Source organism: Lissotriton vulgaris, chromosome 2_1 (assembly GCF_964263255.1).
Source record: "Lissotriton vulgaris chromosome 2_1, aLisVul1.2, whole genome shotgun sequence".
Lineage (NCBI taxonomy): Eukaryota > Metazoa > Chordata > Amphibia > Caudata > Salamandridae > Lissotriton > Lissotriton vulgaris.
Window position 1 is genome coordinate 2,126,184,642 of NC_141687.1, and position 20,136 is coordinate 2,126,204,777.

General features: G+C 44.3%; 1 protein-coding gene across 1 annotated transcript in view; it reads left to right on the forward strand.

Moving 5' to 3' along the window:
- The window catches only part of THSD4 (thrombospondin type 1 domain containing 4), a 2,294,989-nt gene that overhangs the window by 1,511,707 nt on the left and 763,146 nt on the right, over window positions 1-20,136 (forward strand). The window lies entirely within an intron of this gene.

Sequence of the window (20,136 nt, forward strand, 5' to 3'; positions counted from 1 at the left end):
AAAATACGTATTCCATTTTGATACAAAACTTATTTCTCGGGCTGAGGAAGAGAAAGGTGATCTTCAACCCGAATTTGAAGTGCCAGACATGGGTCAGAGCAGCATTCTTAGAACTGTGCCCATGACACTTCAAGTAGCAACATTCTAAAAACAAAATGCAATTTTGTGACTTTCATGCGTGCTGCATGAAGCAGCACATATAAAAGTGACAAAATTGCATTTTAGGATTGTTTATTTGCAGGAAGGGACACCTTCCTACACATAGACAATCCTCCCCTGCATGCAGACACCCTTGCACTATGGTGCAAGGGTGCCTGTGTTGGCGCTACACTGCTAAGTGTAGCACCAGCGCATGGGGAAAAGCAAGGCTGAACCATATCCTTGTAAATATAGTGTAGCCTTACATTTCAGAAGTGTCTCAGTGAGATGTTAAGCCAGGACGGCTAACGTCTCACTACTCCACTTCCTTGTACATATGCCCCTCAATGTCACACTCAGTTACTGGCCCCAGCTGAGGACTCATTGTTCACTCGAGGTAGTGCTGACCTGAAAGGGCCGCACTGACTATGTTGTTGAGAGGACTAATTCACCCATCTGAGTTTGCGGTGCTCATTGGCCTGTAGCCTCCTTTCTTCTCCTGTGCATTGGAGGGTGGCCGTGGTGGTAGCTGGGGCCACTGTGAAACTGGGAAAAACTCCCTGCTCACCTAAGATGTTAGGAGAGCCCCCCACATTTGGATTTTGGAGGGAGATGTGGAGACAACTGCCTTGCTGATCACAGGGACAATTAGCTGAGCATATGTACTGCACTGTAATGATTCAGGGGGGATGGGCGGAGGAGCCCCACTTCCTATTGTGAGTTTTCACCATGAAGTGGTGTGTCATGGATTAAGCCCGGTTATGAGTCATAGATTAGGCTCTGATGAGGATGATGTGGCCCGGACCGGTTTGACTGACTTTTGTGGCACCCATTCAGTGATACACATTCTCCTGCAGCCTTGGAGGCTGGGGACTCCTAGATCCACTGCTGAGATCTGGTCCAAAACTGCTCTAGAACACAAGATGGCAAAACCATGATTGATGTTTCTTTGCTGCAACAGGACCTTAGGAAGACTGGGGAGAGGGTCACGGAGGCCAAGACCAGGCTATCGACGATAGAGGCTACAACACGGACCCTCGGGCCTAAAAAGCTGAACTGCAGGAGGTTTCTCAGCTATTAGAGGACAGCATAAAGGATGCCAAGGGGGTCCATGTGACAAAACTAGAGTGATTGGCATCCCCGAGGGGGTGGAAGGATCCTCTATGGAACAGATCCTCAAAACTTGTTTTCAGACTTGAATTGAACCTGAAAGATATTCAATATTTATTTTAATTGAATGAACACAACAGGTCCTAATAACTTGGCCGCCCGGGTCACCGCCTCATCCCCTTATTGCCCACATTATGAACTACCTTGACAGAGATCTCATCAAGAGAAAAGCAAGTGCCAAATCTCTGTCAATAGCAACAATACGAAGGTCGCTGTATTTCCAGACTGGTACATCAATGCTTTCTTGGCTGCTTTCTTGGCTGTGAATCAAAAGATGCAGGCCATGCATTTGCCCTACACAATAATGTTTCTGACCATGCTCCTTGTGGCCTTCTAAGGGAAGACCTTCTTCTGTGACCATCCAGAGGCTGCGCTGAGGAGCCCCATGGGTGGCCCCCTGGAAGATTATGCTGCCCCCACCTTACACTAGCTGAATAAGACAAAGTTGTTCCCATTAGGACATTAGAGGGGGGTCTGCAGATGGTGAAAGGGCCTCTCCCCCACGTAAAACCCCACATAGTGGTCCGGCTGAACCCTGAAATGAGGGCGCTGATGAGGCAGTGGGTTCTGACCTCCTAGTTGCTGATGAAGGTCTATGGCTGCACTGGGTGGGACAACCTCCTGTGGGCCGAATTTTACTCATATCTTTTTGCAGCCATAACTTGTTTTTGAATAACCCTCCTAGTTGTTGTCAGCTTTTCATCTTTTCATGATTGTAAGATGGGTGGTGGGTTGTGGAAGGGGGAACTTTGTGCTTATTCTACTAACACTTATTGTTAGGTGCCAGTTCATGCTTAGTCAATTTATGGGTAGTTGTTATTGGGTGGGTGCAAAAGATGGTTTGGGGTGAAGTATGGGGTAGGGGGAGTTAGGACAATGACAGGGGGTTTGTTTTCATTTGTGTTCAGTTTGTAGAGCAGCTATTTAGGCATATTCGCAGACTGATCCTTCATCAAAATGCCTCCTTCAAGGTAAAATTCTTACAAGCCTCAGTGTACGATTCTACTCACCAGACTGACTCCAAGGTTTGCCCTAGTACAACACAGCTTGTTTGGAAATATATTTCTCTCCAGCAATGTACATGCAGGGATCACATTTGCTTTGAATTGTGTCTTCTAAAGAAGATTTAACCTATCAAATCACATTTTTAAAGTACTGTCATAAATTACGACAGGGTGAGCAGGGCACTTTAAAGGCTACTCTTTATACAACTATTCAGATGAACATAAAATACTCAAATCCCTGGAAAAAAGAATATTTTCAGCCCTGTGTGACCTATAAAAGAATTCCATATAGACCGAAAACACTGAGGCAACTACAAAAGGATTCCATATGGGCCTAGAACATCTCCCATTCTCTACCCAAGGCAGTAAGCAAAGCACAACTTATCCTAACATCACAATCAGATGACCTCCCTGATCTCTTACAGCTCAAGTTCTGCAATATTCTGTCTGATTTTTATAATAGCTTATCCAAACAATCATACCTCACTGAAAGCCTTAAACCATAATGTAAACATATTATTATTAATCTGAAATTCCTAATAGTCTTTCCTAAAGAAAACTGTTGACGAAATTTAGAAATTGTTAATTTTAGACTCTGTCACTATAAGAAAGTGTCACTTTTGCACCTTTTATACTGCTGCCCTAGTGGAATCACAGAAAAACAAAACCAATGGACTAATTCACAAAGGTAAACTTTGACTAAAAGTCTATGCTTGCGACTTTCGGTATTCCCAAAGGTAAGTTACAAGTAGTATCTTTACGTCCGCAGTCGAGGCGAATCTCTGCCCCGAATGTAGATATTCCACTCCGCATCCAGTGGTAATCTCTGCACTCAGCGAGTACATTCTGGGTGCGGAGTGGAATCTCTGCACTTAGGCAGATATTCTGCTCCAACTGCAGATGGAAAGCTACTACTCGTAACTAAAAGCCTAAGACAGCGACTTTCGGTAATTAAAAAAGGTAAACTTAGACCAAAAGTCTAAGTTTACATTTTTCAGTATTCACAAAGGAAAGTTACCAATAGAATCTTTACCTCTGCAGTCAAGGTGTAATCTCTGCCCGAGTGCAGAGATTCTACCCGAACCCGGATTGTAGTCTCCCTACTTGGAGAGTACACTCCGGGTGCAGAGTGGAATCTCAGCACTCGGGGCAGAAATTCCGCTCTGGCTGCAGAATGAAAGATGCTACTCGTAAATTTCCTTTGTGAATACCGAAAGTTGTAAACTTACACTTTTGGTCTAAGTTTATCTTTTTGAATACCAAAAGTCGTAATCTTAGACTTTTAGTTACGAGTATTATCTTTCCGTCTGCACTTTTGATCTAAGTTCACGTGAATACCATAGGTCAGAAACTTTGACTTTTGGTCTAAGTTCACGAGAATAGCGAAAGTCATAAACTTAGACTTTTGGTCTAAGTTTACCTTTCTGAATACCGAAAGTCGTAAACTTAGACTTTTGGTCCTATGTTTACCTTTGTGAGTCAGGCCCCATATTCTAGCTAATGGGATTAGAACCTGCAATGGTGACCTCAAGACATGCATGAAATCTAAAAACGCAACTGAATTAAGCAGGTGGCAAAATTATTTTCTATCATGTTTAGAAAATTGTTAATTTGAATTCTAAGAGGTAAATATTGCTTTTGATCCCATTCTTTGCTGACTAATACAATTTAGCTATTTTATAACCTCTTTTACTATACTGGATACAATTTGTTGTCAATTTTCCTGTTACCTTATTTTAATATTTAGTTTCCTACTGACATGTAAACATTGGTTTTAGTTAAAGTACTTGTTGATGATCTATGTGGTTTATATGTATGGGGGGGGTTTATCTTGATTTTATTTAATCTTGTACAATAAAGTGATAGCTATTATTATTAATAATCATGGCTATGCTGAATGCCTCACACAGATTTTGCTATACATAACAGGTCTGTAGCAAGAGGTGTAATTGATAGATACTTTATTTATACAATCAACATCTATTACCTTAACTAACACTGAAATGTAGACCATTGAGCTAGGCATTGGACCACAATGTATGAACAGTCCCATCATATAAATGTATCACTTTTCTACATTATCTACTCATGAAATATGAATATGAATACATTCACTAATCACGATAAATTTAGTAAGTGCTCTTTGGCTAATCTAATTTACTGCTTACAATACAATGACTACATTCTCCAAGCATTTGCTTTGTTTCGTGGAATGTACAGCACATTACTTTTTGGGAGGACTACGCGACTGCTAATCCAGAAACCAATCATCAAATCATACTTAACTTTCCTTTGTATGCATTACTTTCAGATCAAAAAAGCAACAGGTTGTTTTAATTTAGCAATGTAGGCGAAAAAAGAGATGACAAAGAAATAAAGTGCCACTTCATATCTTCAAGCATATAGTATCTGAAGGCAAAAATATTGTTTTGGAGAATGATTAAGCAGTGTTCTTGGTAAATACAAATTTAAAGTGAACTCTATCGTGCTGTTTAAATTACTTTGAGCTAGCTAGTACTCATAAAATTATTAGAAGTTTTATGTGACACGGTCCATTTCATAACGAAATTTCATGAGGCGTGCTGGATGATAATATTTTTTATTAGTAAAAGGGAATGTTGAGCCAATTAGTGCATCCTTCTGATCCATTTATGCTTACTACTTTGTGTGTGGAAGTGCTCCTTGTTAAGGGGCAGAACACCATCACTCAGCATGAATTTAGCCAATGGCTGAAGTCATCTGACTCACTGGCCCACTACTCCACACTGTATGCTGTAGTGCATTGGCATTCAGCACGGATCGGAGGTGAGAGGGAGATAAGGGAAGCAGGTGCCGCTTCCTCGCCGCTTCTCTCCTCCTGTAGTCCCTCCCTCCGGCCGGAACAGGAAGGACACCCAGGCTCCCAGGCAGCCAATCACAACGCTGCAATGTAGCATTGTGATTGGTCTGAGTGTTGTGGTTCGGTGCTCAGACACTGACTGGGAGCATGGGTATATTCTCGATCAGACTATAATGCAGACTGCATAGAGAACATGCAAAGTGCGCATGAATGTTTAGCAGGCCCCAGATAGCCGGCCAAACATCCATGCGCACATACATTGTGCTCACCGCGTCCTCTGCTTCTGTCTTGAGAGATGCCCCTCCTCGCAAAGGTGCCTGATATCTGAACAAAATAAAATGATATTAACGCAAGTTATTATTACTTTATTTTGCCATAACTTCACTTCTAAAAAGCAGTTGGGTGACGCTCTTCCGCCATAGCGGAGGAGCCGCCACTGCTGTGGTGGGTGGAAGAAAAATATGAATGGCACAATAAAAGACCAGTGGATGAACAGAGCTGGTGGCAAGAAGCCCCTAGAAGTAAACATAGTATACATATGATTTTAGTACAAATTCTATTTTTTTATTTATTTATTTAAGCTTATATCGCGCACAGCTACCCACAATGGGTTTCCCGGTGCCAGGGATAGACTATAGAAGAAAGGAGGGTGTATCATCTGACTTGAGGCCACAGCCGACTATTGGTCACGCTTAGTAAAAAGCAGAGTCTTCAGAGCTTTGCGGAAGCGGAGTAGGTTGGTCTCTGATTTTAGTGCCAATGGGAGGGAATTCCAGTATTTAGGACCCAAAGTAGAAAAGGAGCGGCCTCCCATTTTTGTCAGCTTCCATCTTGGCACTGCGAAGTTACCAGTGTCCGATGACCTTAGTGAGCGCAGGGGTCTGTAGGGTTTTACCAGCCCTTGAATGTATGCTGGGGCGCTGCCCTGCTTGGCCTTGAACATGTAACAGAGTGCCTTGAATTCAACACGCTCAGGGATGCTCAGCCAGTGAAGGTCACGCAAGGCGGCAGTGGCTGAAGTGCGTCTAGGGACGTTCTTTAGCAGGCGCGCAGCCGCATCTTGCACAACCTGCAGCACATGTATGGTGGCTTTATCTGCGCCCAAGTAGAGAATGTTGCCATAGTCCAGGCGTGACGTTACAAGTGCCTCGACTACGGTTCTGCGGGAGGAGAGGGGAAGCATCCACAGAATCTTATAAAGCCACCGCAGCGTTGAGAAGCAAATGGCTGCAACCTTAGTAGCCTGTTGCCTCATAGTTAGCCTGTCGTCAATAATGACACCCAGGTTACGAACTGCAGTAGATGGTGTAGGCGCATTTCCCAGTTCGGTGGGCCAATGGCGGGGACCCCATAGATGTTTGTTCCGTCCCAGAATGACCACCTCGGTCTTCTCCCCATTCAGCTTGAGACAGTTTCTCCGCATCCAATCGGCCACAAGAGTGAGGCCCGACTTGAGTGCGGAGATATTGTTCTCGTCTCTCCCTGATAAGGAGAAGACAATCTGGGTGTCATCTGCGTAGGAAAACAGGGTTAGCCCAGCCTGTTCAACTATGGTTGCCAAGGGTTTAACATAAATGTTAAATAATAAAGGGCTAAGGATTGAGCCCTGGCGGACGCCGCGGGTAGATGGGCAGATGGTGGAAGCTGCTTTAGAAGAAAACACTTGAAAGCTTCGGTCGTTGAGAAAAGACACCAGCCAGGCCAAGGCCTTGCCTGCCACACCTAGAGATTTCAGAGAGTCAATGAGGATGGAATGCGACACGGTGTCGAAGGCTGCGCTCAAATCCAGCAGGATGAGCGCCATGGTGTTTCCCTGATCGACACCGTGCCTAAGACTCTCTGTTACCCCCAGGAGGGCTGTCTCAGTTGAGTGCCTAGGCCGAAAGCCCGACTGAGAAGGATGGAGAAAAGCAGTGTTTTCGACCAGTTTAGAAAGCTGGGAGTTTATATGTCTCTCCAGTATCTTCGAGAAGATTGGCAACAGAGATATAGGGCGAAAATTGGAAGGTTGGAAGAATCTGCACCCAGTTTTTTCAGTAAAGGTACAACCATGGCGTGTTTCCAAGGTTGGGGGACATGGGCCTCACTCAGAGAAGCGTTTAGTAATTTGATAATGGTGGGGTGAGTGAGGGGATCTAATTGTTTTAGTATTTTGGCCAGGAGAGCGTCCCGTGGGGAGCCCGATCGCACACTATTTAAACAGGAGACAAAGGAAGTGGCATCTAAAGGCTGCCAGGTAGTAATTACTGCATCAGTGGCGGTATTTTCCGGTTCCTGGACCATATCAGGAGCAGTGGAAGTAGTACCTGGAAGTATAGTAAAATGGTCGTAGATAAGATCAACTTTATTTATAAAGTAATCTGCTAAGGACTGACACTGGGTGGCATCAAGTGCCGGAGGAGGAGGAGTAGAATTTGCACCAGTCAATTTTATAACAACGGAGAATAGCACCTTTGGGCAGTTTTGTGCATCAGTCACTGTTTTTTTAGTGTAATCTGCTTTAGCAGTTTTACAGCTGTTGTGGTACTTTTTCAAGGCTTCTTTGTATATGACTTTGCGTGAAGGAGAATAGCCTTGTCTCCATTTACGCTCCAAGGTCTTACATTGTGATCGGAGGCTTTTAAGTTGTTCCGAGTACCATGGAGCCAGGGGATGGTGTGAAAGTGCGGACTTTGATGTCATTGGTAGCGTCAAATTGACCGCATTGGTTAGCCAGAGTTCAGTGGCGCAATTGAGTGCAGCAACTGGTAGTTCAGCACACGGGAGTGTTTTGATCAATATCTTATTGAGTTCTGGCATGTTGATCTTCCCCCAATTCCGAACTGGCCTCGTAGTTTCCACCTCAGGTCTTATTGCTGTTTCAGTCATATCTAAGGAGAAGGGGACAGCTAAGTGGTCGGACCAGGCAATTTGTAGAGCTTCACGAGAACAGTCTAGAGACAGGTTGGACAGGATCGGGTCCAGTAAATGACCGGCACAATGTGTGGGACCTGTGTTTTGAAGTTGAAGATTAAAAGCTTCCAGGATGGAGAGAAGCTGATTCCTATTAGGGCACTCGTGGTCGTCTAAATGTATATTTAGGTCCCCTAAGATCGTAAAATTAGACGCTTTAAGCATTACTGGAGCTAAGAAATCCGGTAATGATGTTATCCATGAGCTCGCTGTCCCAGGGGGACGGTATACCAATAATCCTGACAGCGTGAATTGGGGGGTCATGGACAATTTAAATAGGGCTGATTCACAATCTTTTTGAGTGGTATCTACCAATTTACAAGTATATGCATTCTTGTAAATAATTGCAATTCCACCACCCCTGCCAGAAACTCTATCCTGACGAAGAATGGCATAATTGGAGGGAATGGCATCTGCAATATCCGGACCTGAGCAGTCTCTGAGCCACGTCTCGGTCAGGAATATCGCATCAGGTTGATTTTCAACAAGAAAGTCATGGATATTGTATCTATGTTGTGGCAAGGATCTGCAATTTATGCTCCAAAATCTTAGAGGGGGGCGAGTGGAAGCTGTCCTTGAGCATACCTGTCTCTTTCGTCTACCTTGATGTTGAAGGGATCTGCATATGGTAGGATTTTTTAATGAGAAACTGCAGCGAGGACAGCGGAACTTATGAGGCGGGAAAGGGTATGTGGAGCAGTTATTATTGGGAGTACCACGTACCGCATATAACTCTTCAAAAGAATATGTAAGAACCATGATGGATATAGTGGCTTTACTCACCAGAAGAAGAGTATGCCAGAGCCCAGAGCCCGGCCTAGCGTGGACGAGCGCAGACGGGCAGGACTCTGGCTGGACTCCGGCGCGACTATGGCGCGCCCGCTGTACGCGTTCGCTGCGCGAAGTAGTGGCCGTCTGTTTTTATACTCAACCCTATCCAAGATGGCCGCCGCCGTCTCTTCGAGCGTGGCCCTGATGAGTCAGCCCTGAATCGGCTGTTCACCCAGGGGAGGAGGCAGATGAGCAAAAATACAGCGCTCACTCCAGTAAGTATTATCAGTATTTTTAAATCGCCTGAAAGCGGTAATGCCGCCACCCTCAGTCGATGGAGTCAAGCAGCGCGATAATTCCGCGTGTGCATTTCGGGGGGGGGGGGGGTAGGACACAGAGGGTAATCACAGGAACAAGTAAAATCTGATTAAGAGCGTTTAAAATAGCAGCAGCCCGGCTCAAGCCTCAGGCAATCAAAAGGTCTTGGCGTACACCAGACCTAAAACAAGCATAGGCAGAGCCAATAGGTTTAGACTTGACTGGCAACATTTCAGCTTTGCCATTGCTTCTTTTGTCTTTGTATGGATTTTAAAGCAACTTTACTAATATTACAATTCTTTGAAAAAGTTATTGTTGGTGAAGCTGCTTGCCTCTCGTGAATCAAAAAAATAACTGGCTTTTTTTTGCTTCCAAAATGCACACATTGCTATAGTAATCCCTGGCTAAGAAGGAAGCATTTTTGTGTGTGGATGCATTCCATGTGAAAGGGCAGAGTGCTGCCACTCAAAATTGCTGTAGTTAGCTAACCCACTGCCTCATGCTGCAGGCTGCACCGGGTGGAATAAAAACGTGAGTGACACAATAACAGACGAATGGATGGAAAGGATTGGTTGAAAGCACGTACAAGGAAGAATATTATACATATAGGGGCAGATTTATGAAGGCCTTGCTCCGCCGGTGCGTCATTTTTAACATGGGAAAAAGTGACGCACCGGCAGCGCAAGTCCTTCATAAATCTGCCCCATAATCTTTATAAAGTCAGAAGGTCTTGGCTAATGCCAAAACTAAAGGGGAAGGTGGGCCCTATGTATCTAGAAAGGAACCACAAACAGCTCAGGAATTACAAGTTCACCAATTGTGTAGTGTGACTTTGATACAAAACCCAAATGACATCTCAGAAGAAGATCCTGTTGGAAATACAACCCTTTAGGTTGTTCTGCTCACAAATTAAAATATGCAGTCTTCCATAATGCACTATTTAAACTACAGCATATCAGTGAATTATTCATTGTGTGCTATTTCTCAATTACAACATTTACAAACATATTCTTTACCTAATGAGTGTTAGTAGATTCTCTCATGGTTTATATTGGTAAAACCAAACAATTGATAACTGGATTGTGAGCAGTATAAAAGAGAAATGACAATAACTACACACCAACTTTAATGTTCAAAGTAGAATGTTGTGACACAAGTGCGCTTTAAATACCAACATAAATTAGCATTTTCAAACAGAGGGTAATTGTTTTCAAGGAAGCCCAGTACATGTCTTTCTCTCGCTGATGACTTTTCTGTTTCTACTTTGTGGGATTGGTATTGAACTATACCAAATGGTCATATTCCCACCTCAACTCTCTTCATCCCCTGAATCTTATCGCCAGAGGATTATTAAAATGGATGTATTCATTATTGAAGTTATATCAAAATCTCTAGAAATTTTCCCAGAAAAAATTCCAGAGTCAATGGAATATGGCCAAAATCCATCTTCTGTTGAAATCTTATCTTTAACTACCTATACACTTAAACACTCCATTGCTCTACTCATAGACTGAGTATGTGTATGGTTGACCTCTTGGTGACCTACTTCACTCTACTGATATTAGAAGAACACAGTCAGTCTTTTTGTGCTTCTGACACCTCTTTTTTCGGGAAACATCACTTACAACGCAACTTTTACAACGAGATACTATTACAACGCAACTTTTACATCGCAAAAACTTTTACAACGCATGTATTTACAACAAATGTTTTTACAACGCAGGTACCTTTACAACGCACTCCATTACAACGTAAGTATTGGTAAGTATATAATTATTTTTTAAATGTTATATGTTTGGGGTAAAGGGGTATTTTTAGGGTTCAGGGTCAGTTTTGGGGTTTTGGGTAAAGGGGTATTTTTGGGGTTCAGGGTCAGTTTTTTGTTTTTGGGTAAAGGGGTATTTTTGGGGTTCAGGGTCAGTTTTTAGTTTTTGGGTAAAGGGGTATTTTTGGGGTTCAGGGTCAGTTTTTAGTTTTTGGGTAAAGGGGTATTTTTGGGGTTCAGGGTCAGTTTTTAGTTTTTGGGTAAAGGGGTATTTTTAGGGTTCAGGGTCAGTTTTTAGTTTTTGGGTAAAGGGGTATTTTTGGGGTTCAGGGTCAGTTTTTAGTTTTTGGGTAAAGGGGTATTTTTGGGGTTCAGGGTCAGTTTTTAGTTTTTGGGTAAAGGGGTATTTTTAGGGTTCAGGGTCAGTTTTTAGTTTTTGGGTAAAGGGGTAGGTAAAGGGGTATTTTTGGGGTTCAGGGTCAGTTTTTAGTTTTTGGGTAAAGGGGTATTTTTGGGGTTCAGGGTCAGTTTTTAGTTTTTGGGTAAAGGGGTATTTTTGGGGTTCAGGGTCAGTTTTTAGTTTTTGGGTAAAGGGGTATTTTTGGGGTTCAGGGTCAGTTTTTAGTTTTTGGGGTACAGGGGTACAGGGTAAAAATAAATTAAAATTAAATTTAAATTAAATTACATTAAATTATATTTTTTTAAATTAATTTACGATTATAAAATTAATATATATTTAACAATACTTACGTTGTAATGGTATGAGTTGTAAAGGTACCTGCGTTGTAATAACATTCGTTGTAAATACATGCGTTGTAAAAGTTTTTGCAATGTAAAAGTTGCGTTGTAAAAGCATGCGTTGTAATAACATGCGTTGTATCGACATAGATCCCTTTTTTTCCAAGAATTCCAAATAATGTGATGTTGTAGTAAGAGTGAATTCTTGAATTATGGTTGTGTATAGTTCACAACAACGCATGTGTTGGTGTCAGTCCAAGAACAAATATTCATATGATTTGTTTAACCATAACAGCCTTTTAGATATGAATGTGTAACTGGAGGTTCTCTGTATAACAGTTCTCCTAGATTTAATCGATGATGACACTTTCAGTCTGATTTCAAAGTTCATTGACATATGTATATTGACACATCTGAGTAATAGATTAACTCATTCTAATTTCGATAACCAGGGGCGTAGTTATTGGTGTAGTGGAGTGAGGCGCTGGGGCACACTACATCCCAGTTATATGAGTCTCTTTCCACCCATCTATCGCGTGCAGTGCCTATTTTGCTTGAGTGTAAAAAGGCCCATGTTCATGTGATACTTCACTATCAGTGCATACCATTCAAGTTATCATTCTGGTTTTGCACATCTCTTCATAGCACTATTAGACAAGCAGTGCTAGTTTAATATCCAATCAGCACTCTCATATATCCTGTTAGAACAAATTACTGATGAGTATGTAAGTAAGGAAAATACAAAAATGTGTAGGTGCCCTTCAAATTCTGAATGACATGCACCTGGTGCTTTACACATCTGTAGGTATAGATGGACAGCCATTATATGCATAACTTTCGAAATGACATAAGTATTCTTTCATTTTAGGAAACGTGATAGTTTCTTACTGCAATACTACAGTACAAATGCAACTTGAGGATGGAGTGGTGGTTTTCATTTTGGAACAAGTGATCTGGCCACTGAGGCCTGCTTCAGCAACCAGTCATTTCAGATACCAACTGTTAGACCCGGCTTCATGGCCACCAGGGCACTCAGGGGTAACTGCGCTCCAATTGCATCAACTGGAGTGTTCCCCACTGGTGTCCTGGGGCCTCAGAACTAGTGGACCCAAAACTGGATAACCAAGTACTCCTCTCCAGCACTTGACTCTCCCAGGGTAGCGAGACAGAATAGTCCAGGGCTTACTCAAGGAGGTGAGGTGGGGTTAGACCTTCAGAATACAGTGCACACTGTACTACCAGTTGATAAACTCAATGCCCAGTCAGTGCTTTACCTTTTACAAAAGAAAAGTACTTTAATGCACACAAGATAAATCTACTACACATAAAACTAGGGTAAACAGTGAAAACCAGATGTCTCTACAACCCTTTGGGCCAGAGTTCTGACCCCAAACAGTATTATAGCGCTGTTAGATCTGGGGGTCTCTAGTTGGCAGAGGTAGGTACCACTGTCCAAACAGGGACTCTTGCTTCTAGTCAGGGTAAGGGGGATACAGTCTTTGGATAATCCCCTGCTCACCCCCATGGTAGCTTGGCACGAGCAGACAGGTTTATCAAAGGCAATGTGTAAAGTATTTGTACCAACACTCACAGTAACACAGTGAAAACACCACAAATGGACTCCACACCAGTTTAGAAACATAAAGTATCTTTATCTAAACAACACAAGACCAGAATGACAAAAATCCAACATACACTGTTTCAAAATAAGTCTTTAACAGAGTTCTAGGGTGTGCCTCAAAATAATCCCCAGTTGTGTCAGTAGTAGCCCAAAGTACCTTTAAATGCTTCAAAAGTTCCTAGTGGCAACTGCAGCGTCTAAAAACAAGCTATGCGTCACTCCTGAGACCCTGGGGAGGCGATGAGACAACCCTGCTGCAAGCAGCAGGCGTGTTGCGATGAATCCAGTCTTTATGGGGAGCAATGTGATACCTTGTATGGATTCCGGGGTGCAGGTTTTCCGGTGGAAAGCGACTCGCACAGGCACGATGCACCTATCTTCGGTACGGCGCCGATCTTCAGTTTAGCGGCGATCCGCGGTGCAGCGTTGATCTTCTTTTGTCTGGGTCCCTCGATGCGATGGCGTTGGACTCTGCGATGATGTACGCAGCAACGGGATTCTTCTCGCAGGCAAGCAGTGCGCTAGTTCTCTTAGCGATGACAGGCTCTGGGACGATATTCGCAGCAACATTAAGAAAATAAGGCGAACAGACGCCTCAACCCGGGTGCACAGCCTTGCTTACTTTATCACAAAAGTGCCATGCATTTTTCCAGTTTCTCACAGTTGTATTCACATTTAATCCTTTTCTTCTCAATACATCTTTGTGGTTACTCCAATCACATAAGAGACACTTATACACTGTTCCCTTAATGCTGTCGAAATGCTCATCCAGGCCTTATTCTGGAGCATGGAGTGTGCGTAAGTCATCCTCAAAGGTCAATCTATGTTTACCCAATGCATTTCGAGCCATACCTGGCTCTTCATCAGGGGTTATCTACAAATTAAAACATTCCTGTTAGATTGTAATCAACCAAAACAAAGAATATGGTTTGAAATGTTTAAAAAATACATCCCATCAAAAGTGACTCACCCTGCACTCAGTGTCTGCCCTCTGAATTCATTATTAACCATTACCTCGGAACACTCTCTCCCCAACTGCCACAGTACCACATGTTACTCTTATGCATATTCAAAAAAACACCCATTAATGCACATTGTTTCATCCGACAAGCCCTTATGCAATACATTAACCATCCAGTATAACTTTTTCAAACGAGGAACCTCTTCGCCTCATTTTCTTAATGTATCTACAAGCATGTGTTTGGGCAGATCATGGAAAACCGGGCTTACACGCACATGGATACATTGTGAAAGAATACAGAGGATGAAAAGTGGAATAACGGGTGTGCATTCTCACCCCTCTTCTTTGACGATATTTGTAGCGACAGGAATCTTCCCGCAATGGGGCGATGCGCTTCGCAAGAGAGCGTTGCGTGCAAATGGTAGATCTTCTCTTCTACTTCTTTTCCAGCTCCCCAAACAGCAGAAAGCAACTTCCAGAGGCCCCACAAATGGATCAAGCACTCTAGGCATGTCAGAACTCACACAGCAGAGTTCAGGTGGAAGCTGGGGGTGAAGTCCTTTTGTTCCTGGGACTTCTTAACAGGATGCCAGCTCTCCTCAGGCCCTTGGAGATCTCTTCGAGCAGGGGACACAGCATCAGCAAAGTCCTTCCCCTCTCCTTGGCAGAATAGCAACTGCAGGTCAGCCTACAAACACACAGCAGGGCAGTCCTTCCTCTTCAGTCTTACAGCTTTTTTCCTTGGCATAGGTTCCTTCTTGATTCCAGGATGATCTAATTTTCTGAGGTCTCGGTATCCCTTTTTATACCAATATTCTCTTTCTTCTCTGAAGGCGGGGTGGCCTTGGCCTAGTCCAAACCAGTTCTGGTCAGTCCTGGAGCACTCTGTTTACCTGACTCCTTCTTTCCTTTGAGAGAGAGGGGCAGGGTCCAAACCAGTTCTGGTCAGTCCTGGAGCACTCTGTTTACCTGACTCCTTCTTTCCTTTGAGAGAGAGGGGCAGGGTTGTCAGCCGCCCAGGAGGAGATGGAGCCAGTATTGTGGAAGGCAGGCACATCCCTATTCAGGCCCAGGTGCTATCCCCTCCCATCACTCAAGATGCAGGTGAAGCTATTCACCCTGGGGCATACTCACTCAGCCTCCTGGAGCCACTTCAGCCCCTGTCACTCACAAACCAGACAGTCAATTCACAAACAGGCCAAGGTACGCAGAAAGGTCAGACAAGAATACAGCCACTTTCTAAAAGTGCTGTTTTCAAACGGGAAAAATCCTTTACAACGAAACTTTTACAACGCAGTGCTTTTACAACGCAGGTTTTACAACGAAAACCATTACAACGCATTGCACTTGGGGGCGCTCTAGGATAGGGAATAGTTTTAATTTACTATCCAACACCTTCCCTACTATCCACGGGGACTGGAGTTGGAATAGTAAATTAAACTATTCACTATCCAGCACCCCAAAGCGCTATGCGTTGTAACAGCGTGCAGCTAAATCCAGATAAAAGCTGAGTGTCTATCCCAGCCCAACAGGCCTTTCCAAGGAAATGGGGAGGGCACGGGGGAGCTAGGATGTCCAGCAGAACAGCTCACATTCCTCACACTGGCTTAGATCACCATTCTTCCCCAGTACACCCATGGGCTCTCAAACACACACAAGGTAGACAAAGGCAACAGGACCACAGGCATGGCAGACTGTACAGACGTGGACAGGAGGGTGGCTAGGGACTCACCCCTCCTGACTATATATTTATTACTGCCACCACTGTGAGTCTACCACAGACTGGGTAGAGAGGGCAGTAGCCACTCTCTGAAAAATAGGGGTGCACCAGGCATGCCCCCTCGACCTCAGAGCCAAGCTCTAGGGTCTCAATGCATGTAAACTGGGAGACCTTCAGTGGACATGCATGATTGTCATGCTCACTGAGGTAGGGATCTAGAAACAATACAGTAGCTTTTGAGTGACTTGCCTGGAGATTAACATAAGGCAGTTGACGCACTCTCTCTAAAGACATACAGAAGACTTCCCGTCTCAACGCGAACATACTGGTGCAAGATAATACTGAGGCTCAATTACCCCCAGGTTCCTCCTGTCTGCATCCCATTTATCAACAAGTGAGTTAATCCTATGTCACCAACAGAAAAAAACTGAGGTATGCTGACCCCTACCCTGTTGTGATCATATCTAGGACCCTAATTAAATATTCCCGATTTATGCCCTTATGTGGTTATAACAAATCATACCCTTATAAAGGCATAAGAATCAAATCCATATTTAGTAATAGCCAATGCAAACCAAATACGGCAAGGGTACTTCCTTAGACTCCTAGAAAGTACAACAAGTTCTTTCAACAAGCCAAACTTCCAGCAACCTGGGAATTCCCCATGCGTTTGTTTTGATTTGTCCTAGTACTCCTGCGAGCACTAAAAGAACGGCCAGTTCTTAGTGACATCTTTATTGACGTCTTATGTCCAACCTTACGTCAAACATGGCACCTTCCAGGTATAAATATACCAGCGTTTGCCTTAAGCAACACACGGTGGTGTGGAGCAGAGCGGCTATCTACTTATCCGAAGCCCAGCTGATGCGAGTGCCGAAGGAAGCCGTCCCTCCCATTTGACGCACTGAAAAAGACGCTGTCTTTTTCTCCTGCCGAGAAAATCCAGCTCCAGTGTTTCCAGTCACCCTTGTGGGTTACCGGGAGATCGAGTCCTGAGAGCGAGATACAAGACCTCCTTCATTCTAAAACCAAGGTACGGAGCTGATTAGATCCTTAGAGAATTCTTGAGTCAGATTCTCGGCAAAAACTGACTTAACTTAAAACTGCAGCTCATTTACTCCTTCCCACGTACAAGGCTTAGGTTAGGTACACCGGGGTAGGCGTAATTTAGAAGCACCAGTTGAGTACGTTTAGTTAACTTTTATCATTGTATGTAACTGTATATATTTTATACCTTTTAAGTATCATATGGCTCAGAAACCATATCAATGCTTTTACAGTATTATTTCATAATACTCCTTTTACTGTACGCACTTTACTTTATAACAAGTATTGCAATTGTGACAATTCACTTCTCTTGCGTGAGAAAGAAGAATGCTCAATAAATAGCACCTTTTATTGAAAAACGCCCGTCTCTCTATTTCTCTTCACTCTGGTGAAACTAAGTATGCACAGTTGACTGAGTGAAATAACTATCTATTGTTTTCACACGAGTCTGGAGATATACTCCTTATTCTGGGAGAGCAAAGTTGTCATGTTTATGCGGTTGTCAGAAGCTGAATCCCTTCTTGTCTAATCAGGGAAGTTCACTCCTCCCTGTTCATTCGAGAAAGTTTCTAGTGACCTCTGAGCTAGCTAGCAAACCTAAAATTAAGTCTAACATATTCAATAGAGACCTAGTCGCCCTCAGTCCTACGTCTAAACTATCGTTTATGTTATTCCAATGCACAGAGCCTATTGGGAAAATAGGAACTACACTACAACCCCACACCCTCCCACCAGGAGTACATAGGCGTACTTACCCAGCATTCCCTCTGTTCTTTTTCTCTGTCTTCCGACTCAATAGGACAAGTCAGGAGCTGGTGCGCTTCTGCAGGATTCACGTCTCTGCTGCTGGGCAGTGGGGACTTTGCTGGTGGTCATGTTTCCCTCCCTGCCCTTCTTGGTGGGAGACATGCGTGATTCCTCCTGGTCAGTGGTTCACTGACGGAGGTTGCTTTTCTGGGCTGCGCCTCTAAGGTTACTGGGAACGCCGGGAAGTGCTGCGTTTCCTGAATCGACTGGTGTGGACCCAGAGTGTGGGGCACTTCAAGGTTGAGTTGTCTGACTTGCGGCATCTTAGCAGTCCAGGAAGTCAGGCATTTCGATGCCGGTTGGCTGCATGAGGAGTTTTGGGTGTTCCTTAACTGTAGCCACATGAGGTGAGTACTGCATAGTGTTTTTTGGATGCCTTGAATTTCTGGGCATCTGTTTTTCTTGGGAGAGTGGAGCACTCCTCTACGTCTTCTGGGTCTTCATCTTCTCCTTCCCTGGCGCAGTCTAAGCGCCACAGGGAGGGGGATGATGCTAGGATTTAAAGGCTGATTAAAGAGACGTTGCAAGACTTGGGGGGCGGGGCCCAAGAGCTCTTACCAGGTTCAGCCCTCTCATTCTTCTGATTCTGAGGAGGATTGGAAGGGGTGAATGGAGCACAAGGCGAAGTTCATTGATAAGGACATGTAACCAGATTTGCTCGAACATGTCTAATCTAAAATGGGTTTTCCTGGGGAGGATGCTCCCAGCATTTCAGGTAGTTCATTGCTGCATCAGTTTCAGAATTCAGCAGCTGTGGATGTGCCTGTCCATCCCTACATACATGTGGTGTTGAAGTGGGAGTGTAAGGACCCTGATCTGATTGTGCTTCATGGCCAAGCTGTATCCTCTTCAGGACATGTCTAAGGACTTGCCATACTCCATCCTGATTGATTCTATTGTTGATAGTCTGGAGGGCTGGACTTCGTTGGTTGAGGATGCGGTTAATAGGGATCCAGTGGATAAGAAAGTGGATGTTTCCTTTAGGGAGGTTTACTCAGGGTCCACTGTTGGCCCTGTGAGCTGGGATTTATGGTACTTACGTTGCTAAATCCCTATTTCTGATATCAAAGCTCTGTCAGTCCCTGGATGATACGTTTGACTGAGCAGCAACTGGAATTTCTTTCAGATGTGTCCTTTGATGTGGTGCAGGCGTCAGCTCTTTCCAGGGGGGCTGGTGTGGCAGCTCACCACAATTTGATTTTAAATGATTTGGGGAGGAGTTGGAGGGTAAGTTGCACAAGCTTTTCAATGAGAAAAGGTACTCTTCTTCTTTTAAGTAGGCTTCCACTGCTGCTGGTTCTTCTAAACCTAAATCCCATTTTCATCAACCCTCCTGGAGGAAGTTTTCTAGTGGTCATGGGAGGTTTTCTTCTGGCAGGGGTCGGGACAGGAAAGCAAAGTCTCCCCCGCTTAAACCTCGTTCTTGACTATATGGCAGTCATTCCAGGATTGTTGGTCTGATGACGGATTCAGCTCTTTCTTCCGGGCCTGGTTGCAATCGTGTTCAGATGTGTGGGTGCTGACAATGTGCACCTGGGGTACTGCGTCGAATTCTCAGAGACTCCTCCAGATTCAGGGGTTCGTCCAATTCCTTGGCCATTCTGTCAGACCCAGAGGGTTGGGTTGTCTCTGAGATATCCCTTGGCAAAGGGGGCATTTCAGGAGGTATCTCCTCTGGAGATTGGAGGGGGCTTTATTCTCTGATATATCTTGTACCCAATGTGACAGGGTGGTTCCATCTGGTGCAGGACTTGAAGGCGCTGAACTAGTTTGTGGTTTGTCTACCATTCAAGCTGTAGACTCTTCAGAGGGTGGTTGCTTTGGTTCCCCTGGGCCATTTCTTGCGTACCCTAGATCTGCAGGATGCTTACTATCATGTCCCAGTTCACCCCAGCTCTCGCAGGTTCCTGAGGTTTTGCCTTCGGGCTGTCATTTTCAGTTTTGGGTCCTACCCTTTGACCTGCAGTGCCCCCTGAGGGTGTTCACCAAGGTTGTGGTCCCATTGGTGGCCTCATTCAATCTTCAGGGTGTCATCATCTACCCATACCTCGACGATTGACTTAGCCATGCTCCATCTTGGGCTTGGTTGTTGATGGATCGGGAGCTGTTGTGTTCTGCATTGCGGGCTCATAGGTTTCTGCTGAACCTTCCCACGGGTCAACTGGAGCCCTCTCAGGACTTGATTTTTATTGGGGCTTGCCTGTGTACCGATCTGAACAGGGTGTTCCTGCCTGACTCCCGGGCGGTAACCTTGAGTTCCCTTTCACAGTGGTTCTTGAGGGGGG